Source organism: Coregonus clupeaformis, chromosome 35, assembly GCF_020615455.1.
Source record: "Coregonus clupeaformis isolate EN_2021a chromosome 35, ASM2061545v1, whole genome shotgun sequence".
Lineage (NCBI taxonomy): Eukaryota > Metazoa > Chordata > Actinopteri > Salmoniformes > Salmonidae > Coregonus > Coregonus clupeaformis.
The window spans coordinates 17,209,566-17,219,138 of NC_059226.1; the positions used below are offsets into that span (position 1 = coordinate 17,209,566).

Below are 9,573 nucleotides of genomic sequence, written 5' to 3' on the forward strand. Positions count from 1 at the left end.
CATATCCCTTCTCCTCATAGGCTAGGTTTTAAAGACAAGAGTTAAGACAATGTAACTAATTCCATGCGGAAGCATTGAAAATAAACTAATTAATGGGACCAGCGCCATTGTCCTTCTCGCGCCATTGCTAACTTAGCATGCTGGTGAAACGTAATTGCAAAGAGTTGTAGAAATTAGAACCATGTTGTCTTAACCTTGTAATCTTTAACAACCTTATAGGCTTAGGGCTATAAACTAGTGGTTACTAGTAGTTACCATGTCACTCCTCATAGGCCAGAAGGGTGGGATGATGATGGTGCGTGTCTCTTTCACGCACATGCCGATTGAACCCTCATCCATGCCCTGAGGTAGCCCCATGCACGTCGTGTCATAGGTGCCGTTCCTAGAGTGGCTGAAAGAGACCTGGATCTAAGCAGTTAACACCACGCACGCACACAAACACAAGCTGACTGGTTTCCAGAGTAGATATATGGACCTCACCTGGAGTCGAAGGGTTACCGTTCAGCAGTGTGCCGTTGTAGTGATAGCGGATTGGTCAGTAGCTTCCTGAGGCGCTTGCAGCTCTCAGGTTTGCTGGTGCGTGTCTGGACCTTGTCTTTTGTGTTCCAGATGTCGAGCAGAACCACATCAAACACCAAAACAGTGTCAGGAGGGGATCACATCACCTAGGAGAGAGACAGGTTAGGAATTCATTGTATTGCCACTGGAATATCACGATTGGGGCCAACATCAAAGGATAACTATTTGTGGAATTTAGTTTGTACAGGGCACACTTTATGCCAGAACCTATGTAAACTACTTCAAAAAGTCATATATGAAAATTAAATTAGTTGTTACCTGCTCCTATACTTCCATAGGCAAGGTGTGGGGGGACAGTAACTTTCTGCGCTCATTGACACACATGCCCTGGACTTCCCTGTCCAGACCAGTGAGAAGCCCCAGTCCCACTGGCCACTGAAGGTGCACCACGTTCATGACTGAAGAGGGGGGATGGAGTAGAAGAGAAGGGGAGAGAAAAAAAGCCACATTCCTCAAAACACAAAGATGATATTTATTTCAATGGTATTAGGTCTAGTAAAGTTATTATATTCTATTCTATTATTATTATATTAGACACATTCATTTTAAGTGGTTGTAAACCATTTATCTAACCATATCTGGAATGGGTTATGTGCAAAGAATACAATAAGTCATGATCAAAATACAAAAAGTAGGCCATTAAATAATTAAATAAGGCCTAAATAATGGATTACCCAAGATATAGCCTAGGCCTGTCTGTCCAACCAACTATAGAATTCAGCTGTTTGTCTTTGCATTGAGTGTGTAAAAGCAGTGACAGGTAACGAGTAGTTAGCGTTATTGCCAGTAACCGAAGGTCGCTGGTTCTAATCCCCGAGCCGACTAGGTGAAAAATCTGCCGATGTGCCCCATGAGCAGGCACTTAACCTAATTAACACCTTAAGTCGCTCTGGATAAGAGCGTCTGCTGAAATGACGTAAATGTAAATGTAAACACCATTGAACTATATTGTACGAAAGCGCCACATATGAGCGTCGTTCGAGGATGCATATGACGCGCACCAACGCACACAGTATTACAATGTTTCTGTGCAGAAATGCACAGCGCAGTAACAAAGTTACAATGTATCTGTGAAGCTGAGGTCTTCGATACAAAGTTTCCAAAATGGTTGTAGAGGGCTGCAAATGTAAAGAGGCCGGACACGTCTGCAACAGGCCAACTGCGTGAGACCATATAGTCAAGAACGAACAAAACTTAAATGTCCTCCAGCCGGCACAAAATTTATTTGCACAGGAATCAGATAGCCGTCTTTCTTTGATGCGCTTATTACTATGTCAATAGACCTACGTAGCTTACCTTGAATCGAACTTCTTGCCGTCGGTGAAGGTACCGTTGTAATGATAACGGATTGAAATCTCCCGTTTGCACTTCTCTGGGACAAACTCTTGGAATGTCATACCGATCAATAACCACGTCTTCTAACGGGCCTGGGATACAGCTTACATGGGTTCCCATACAGAGCAAAATGCTTTGCTAATATTGACTCCATAATAAACGTATTCTTTGGTGTTTTGTTAAAGTATGAGAAACGGACAGATGATTTCGCCGTGACCTCCGTTGGCTGATCTATAGATGCAGAGAGAGAGAGAAGTGCGGACGTAACTACTCATTCAGAAGGGGGAGGTGTGTGGCATCCAATTCACCCCCTCTCCTTTTTAGAGGAATTCTGTAAACAGTGTAAAGTAGCCCTCGGCCATTGTCATAAGCCTAGGTATCTGACTCGAGCGCAAGCCCGGAAGGGGATTTAAAAGCATAGCCTACGCCTACAATTAAGCGTTTTTTAGCGTAGGCCTACTATGTAATAACGTTTTGTGCTATACTGGCCTGACCTTATTATTTGTATGCCTATCGAACATAGACAGTGAGTGAAAGTTATTTGCTCTGTGTGGGAATACCCCACCCGCTTCTATAGAAAGCTGATTTAACTGGGAGGGCGCCCATCTGGCTGAGTCGGAAAGAAAGGCCTGAATAATTATGTTCTCGCAGTCCTAAATTCCAACCTTTGGACTACTTCTCTATTTAAATATGAATTGTTATTTATCTAACTATTTACAAATAGGCCTATGTTAATTTGCTCATATTTTCACTGTTTAAAATTCAAAATAAAAAACATGTCCCTCTCCATTGGGCATCTCATCTGGCGACTGTGTTCAACATGGTTGCTGGAATGTTTGTAAAATTCAACAAACCTACCCATGCAAAAAAACAACATTGAAGAGATGTCGAACTTGTGAAAAAGTATTTGCTTTAGAAGTTTAAATATGGCAATAATAGCATAATCTTTATTGAACCACCACACAGTCATACATAGGCTATATTTAACATATTTTTTGCACTTTATTCAGTGTTCTTTTCCTCCCAAATATATATTTTAAATAATGTAGGGCCTACCATGTCGGCCCATCAAAATGCTAAATTATTAAATGTTTTTTTGTATTTTTCTACTTAACTTGGTCAGTATTAGTTCTAAAAATCAAAGACGTGTGGCCAGGCTAACCTAACCCCAGGAAATCACTGCCTTCGACTGACTCCTGTGAAACTCCTGCAACCCTGACTTTCTGTCCCTCCTCTCCCGTCTCTCCAAGCCGGGCCAAGGCTCTGTACGTGCAAAAACAGACATGACCATTCACTTGTGAAGAAAACCCTGGAGAAATTATCCCGAAATCGTGTTTGGTTGGAGAAACTATAATAGAAGAATAAGCATAATGGCTAAAACGTTAAAGAAACCTGGCTTTCATTTGGTTTCTGTGTAGTTTTGGTCGCTCAGTTCTGGTCGAAGCCCAGTATGAGAAATATAGCTTTAAGAGTTTCCCACAGAAAGATCTGATGCCACTTGAATCTGCGTATGGACATGCTCTGGACCAGTATGGAACGCAGAACTGGAAGGACAGCATCAAGTACCTGGAATTGAGTTTGCGTCTTCACCGGCTCCTGAAAGACAGCGAAGCGTTTTGCAGCCAGAACTGTAGCGCACTGTCGGTCAGGACAATGATACCCCTCTTCGCGGACAGCAGTCTCCGCATCATGCGGCATTTCTTACTCCGACCGTGCCTTAAAAAAGTGCAAAACAAATTTCCCAGTGTTTACAGTGGCCTATCCCAAGAAGATGTTCTGGAAGCTTTTGAAGAGGGTACCCTACCGGTACATACAGTATGCTTACTACCAGGTGAGATCAAATAGTTATTCTGCTGAATTGGGTGGACATTAAATACATTTAGGGTAAAGATATCCAAATAACGGTTTATAAACGTCTACATGTCTATACTATTGTTGGTCACAGTAGGTTTTCCATATTAGATAATAGGCCTAATTGTAAAGAATCTTAGGATATGTTTAATAAATGATTCATTCTAATATTCTCATCTAATTGTAATAACTAATGTTACATATTACACCGTTATACGTATCTAATGCATAATAGGCCGATATTTACAGAAGCTACTGTCATAACCTGATACTTCAAATGAAATAGCATATAGTAACCTTTCCATCAGCAATACTTTGTCTGGCGTAAACAAGCGGAAAGAATAACGTTTTCCTAGACTTTCCTCAGCCCACCTGTTGAGAAATGCAGCAAACTCGGCAGTTGAACACACATGCCACGTCTCTTAAGCAGCGCCCCGTTAAACAGTCCCCCGGTAAGAACAAACGCCTTCTTATTTTCTACCAAAAGCAGACACCACACGTAGGGCTATGAGGCAGAATACCATTAGGCAAATCAACAGCGTTTCCCCGTGGCAAAATAAAGGGGTTTACTTTTAGTGAAGTAAGCCAAACACGCTTGCAACTGGAATGTGTAAAATATATGTGTGCAACTATTTCACGCGGCCTGTGCGCACCGCATTAGTGTTATAATTTGAATGTTTCCTCCGGCAAGCCTACTCACTCCCTTGGAAACATCATATAAGGCCATTCCCTCTGCATGCTCTCAGCATCTTCCTCTATTCACATCCAGACGTTCTCATAGGTTTTCCATGCGCGTGTCAGCCAAACCGGTGATCTCGGCTCTGTTTAGAGCATTCTCCGTTTCTTCACTTGTTCAGATATATTCCAAAAACCCTCCTCCATAAGACAGACCAAGGTCACTGTTTGAATCTACACAGCATGGGTTCTTCACAATTGCCAGGCTTAGCTACTACATGGCCAACCTTTGAATATAGGCAGAATAATATTCTTCTTACTGCCAAAAGTGTTGATTGACAGTTGATAATTTCAGCACATGCCTTAAAGCCATATAGTGTCAGTGGCTGAAGCACACCTCTTAGCAGTTGGTGAGGTGATTTGAGTTTAAGTCATGTTATTCTAAGGACTAAATAGTGTTAGCAGGACCTGCTGCATGTAGAGAAACCCTTGATTCAGCTAGGCATCCATTAGGGAATGAGAGATAGTGTCTATAGAAGTCATCCAACGATGACACCAAGTACCAAAGTAAGACCGACCAATCAACTACTGGACCCTATGCCACACCAATAACAATAACAATGATCCATTCTGTATCTCCTCTCTCCCACAGTTAAACAACATAGAAGAGACCGTGTCCAAGCGGCCCACCACGTTCCTCAGAGGGCAGAAGACCTTTATCTCCAAGAACATGAACTACTACAAGACCCTGTTTGAGCTAGGACGAGTACCTCATCGACCACGAGGAGGCGACCCCTAGGGGTCAGTGTGAGTCGCGCCACCATCCGCCACAAATCATAGCTAGCTCGTCTGATGCCCATCACCTGACACAGTAATAGAACCATGGTAGAATGGCTTACCAAGAAACACTTCCAAAAGGACTAATTCAAGGTAAAAGGAGTTGGAGCACTCAACAAAAAAAGCTGTACAATGGATTAAAGTGAGCAAAAATAAATAAATCCCAGCCTTTTTTTTTTTTGAGTGCTCCAACTCATTTTTACCTTGAATTAGACCTTGAGTAGTTTTTCTCAAGATTTTTGTCATGGTTGTTGAAGCACCCCTCCTTTCCTTTGTTTGCTGAAGCGCTTGGCAGCCCACCTGAACACAGTACTAGAATGATTCATTGAAAATATATGTGTTGGTTAGTATGTTATCGATGGCTTTCTCAATCTAAACATGACAATGGCTGAGAAACATACTATAATATTTCTTCACAACTCCGTTAGCAAAAAGTCTTCTGAAATAGAATGTAGGTTTTGAATTCTATCCAAATGTTGGTTGTTGTTCTGCAACTGTATGCACTATGCTTCCACCAGTCCTCCCCTACTCCTGCATCCCTCCTGTCCGCTTCAGCCCTTATCTAGTGTCTCTAACTGTGCTGTCCTTTCTGACCCCTGGCTGTTGTTTCTTTCAGCCCTTATCTTAGTGTCTCTAACTGTGCTGTCCTTTCTGACCCCTGGCTGTTGTTCTTTCAGCCCCATATCCCAGTGTCTCTAACTCGTGCTGTCCTTTCTGACCCCTGGCTGTTGTTCTTTCAGCCCCATATCTAGTGATGTCTCTAACTGTGCTGTCCTTTCTGACCCCTGGCTCTGTTGTTCTTTCATGCCCATATCTAGTGTCTCCTAACTGTGCTGTCCTTTCTGGCCCCTGTGGCTGTTGTCCTTTCCAGCCCGTGTCTGGTGCTCTCTAACCACTTTGCTTTGTCCTTTCTGTCCTCCAGCCTGCATGTTCCTGAAGGCTGTGAAGCCCTGTATAACTCCGGAGATTTCTAGCGCCCAGTGCTCGGGACATGGAGCAGAGCCACCACGGAGTGCCGCCTCCAAAATATCACGACCTCTGCCTGGTAGGCTACGAGGGGTCATATGAGGTCACAGAGTACAAAGGCTTCTACCCTACACTGGCAGGTGAGTGTCTGACAAATCCCCATCTACTCACTTGGTCCCTATTGAGAGGGCAGAAACTCTGGTCGTAGTAGTATAATGTTTCTCTCTCTCTCTCTCTCTCTCTCTCTCTCTCTCTCTCTCTCTCTCTCTCTCTCTCTCTCTCTCTCTCTCTCTCTCTCTCTCTCTCTCTCTCTCTCTCTCTCTCTCTCTCTCTCTCTCTCTCTCTCTCTCTCTCTCTCTCTCTCTCTCTCTCTCTCTCTCAGATCTCTACACAGAAGTTCCGAAGTGTAAAGTGAAGTGTGAGGAGAACCTGATGGTCGGTGGTTTCTTCGTAGAAAAGGTTGTGGCTACCATGTACACTCCTCCCGTTTGCCTCACACTATAAGCGTACGCACATAAAAGTGTCACTCCTTCAATATAAACTTTACTGCACTTGCATTTCATGACCGTAAACTAGTACAGCAACTATTCAATGATATACTTACTACCTGAGTAGAAGGTTGATATGCAGTTGTCAGATGACCCCCCCCCTCCCTCTGTACAGTGAATGGCGTGCGTGTAGCGGCTCCGTGTGCGGCCAGCTACATGCTGTTTGGCGCTAACGACCAGGTGATGCACCAGAACATGGTGGACTACCGCTTCTACCGAGAACAGTGGGGCCTGGAGGAGATGCACTTCCCTGCCTCGCCCGGTGAGTAACCAGATTGCTTCGACATAACCTTCACGCCCAACTCAGCGTCCCAGTATGCCTGTCAAGACTTAACTTATAATTTCTGATTAATATGAACTATCATCTAGAACAGTGGTATTCCAAAGTCAGGTTCGCGACCCGGGAACTGCAGTGGGATGCGGCAAAATTTTTTGATTGAATGGGACAATATACAAACGTTTTTTGAGAAAGATAATTTGAACAAAAAAACGTTTTATTGTATAAATATATTATTATTGGTTTTCTTTTCATTTTCATGGGAGATGACAATGCAATGAATGAAAGGTTATTTGTTGATGTAAAAATCAAAATTTACAGATTCTAGGGGGATCCCCCATAAATTCTGGTGAAAAAAATGGGGTCCTGGCTGAAAGGGTTTGAATACCACTGATCTAGCATTATGGTAATAAACTTTACCCAGATTAACCTCAGCCCCTGAACCTGATTCCATACAAGATACATAATAGTTTCAGATTTGGTGTATGTGTAGCTGTTGTTTCCTTACTAAAATGTGCTATGGAGCACCACAGCTCACAAAAACCAAGAAAAGGAAAGCTGGAACATATACTGTAGCTATGGTGTGCTCCAACACCCTACAAATTAATTAAAATATTTTATATTCAAATTAAAAAGGATTAGGTCCTATAATTCCTTGGTTATGCTCTACCAGTACAGCACTTGCAGCAGCTGCTACGCCATCAATTAAATAAAACCAACAAAGCTACCTGAAAGATATAGGCCTTTTGAAACTGTGACAATTTCTAATGGGTTAGTGGTGCTGTAAAAACTTCATGGTATGCTAACTGGAGGGCAAAAGAGCATTTGAAACAAAGGGAAACAACATAGAATGTTTGGTAGGTTAGCGCCATAAACAAATGAGGACTGTAGCTTTGTGTTCTCCTTGCTTCTTGAGTCAACCAATGATATTGACGCGCCACGTTTGTTGCGCAGGAGGCACTGAGGTACTTTAACCAAACAACCAAGCAGAGGGAGATGCTGGAGTTTGCACTGAACTACCTACAGACAGATGATGAGGTAAGGCTTGCCTGCAAAGGGGTGGAGATGGAAGTAACAGAGGAAACCAGTTTTTATGAGCAGGACAAATTCTTGACAGAAGCACCAAACTCAGAAGTAATAAACTGTAATAAATTGGCTGGTTCGCTTCAAATCTGGCGAGAATTTGGTTCTGGGTTGCCGTAAATATTTCCAATGTGCACAAAATTTTTGGGGGTACAGTAGCTAGTATGCTACTTTGCTACTTATTTTGTGACTGAAAAATGACCGGCAAAGTGTTTGAATTAACTTCATGAAAAGAGGTGGGGGAAGGACCACTGTATCACAGTATTTACTTTGGGGAAGCTGATTCTGACTACAGGGGATCTGTGAGGGAGACTACTGTGGAGAGAGTGGAGGATAGAGATTGAAAGAGGTCAGTAGCTGGAAGAAAGAGAAATGGAGAGAGATTGAGATTGATAGGGTGAGGGGAGGGGGTTGTGTTTTCCGACAGTGGAGTGTGGTATGTAGCTGGGTGGTGTCGGCCTCTGAGGCCCTGCCACATGGGCTTTTCTCTGGTCAGCCCCTCCCAGCTAACCACACAGCCTCAGCCTAGACCTGAGAGGGGGAGGAGGACAGAGAAGGGGAAAAGGAGGGAGGGAAATTACAGCATGCACTAGTAGTGAGAGATTTATAAGAGCCAGAGAAAGGCAAAGAAAGTGTGAGAACGATGACAACGTGTGTTAGAATTCTATCCCTGAGATGTCTGCTAAGTGAAATCAAGCCTCATCTTAAAGTGTAGATGTGTTGTTGTATGTAACTCAGTGTTGTGTTCATTGGCAGGATGTGGTGAGTCCAGGAGGAGGTGGCTGCTCCCTCGGCCCCCCTGACGCTGAGTTTGAGGGGATAGGAGATTACGAGAGTCCTTCGTAGCAGACTGGTGGCAGGAACCCAAAACCAAGGGGACGCTGGGGAACCTGCAGCCTGACCCCAACCACCAACTCCACCATGAACACCACCCCTCCCCCAAACAGAACACTACTCAATTCCCCTCTCAAAGAATATGGACAGCCCTGCAGAGCCAGACCTTCCCCCATCCAGAAGTGCCAGGATACTATATTTAGTACACCCCAAACCCATTAAATTGTTCCATGGTATATATACTATATATTTCACAGCTAAAGGAACACAAAGGGAGAATTTACTTGCCAGTTGCACACAGTTCCACCATTAGCAAGATCACACAAACACCCACACAGGACCTGTTGAAGGTCAGAGCTGTACATGTCTGAACTGAAAGCTAAATTGTGCATCTGTTTTAGCATAAGGAAAGATGTATTATAATTGTTAATACTGAATGACTGTTATTGTTGTTGTTACATTTCTTATTTAATGAAATGATTTGCCTTTGTGCCTTAGCCCTGGTAATAGGGCACTGAACTATGCCTTCTGTCAATATCTAGGATGTTTGATGTTGAATTCTGACCCATTGGAGGTGTCTTTTGTGGG

At 43.3% G+C, this 9,573-nt stretch overlaps 1 pseudogene; it reads left to right on the forward strand.

The window, feature by feature from the left end:
• The first annotated feature begins 1,683 nt into the window (after positions 1-1,683).
• LOC123482675 lies at positions 1,684-8,997 on the forward strand (annotated as a pseudogene).
• The last annotated feature ends 576 nt before the right edge of the window (positions 8,998-9,573 follow it).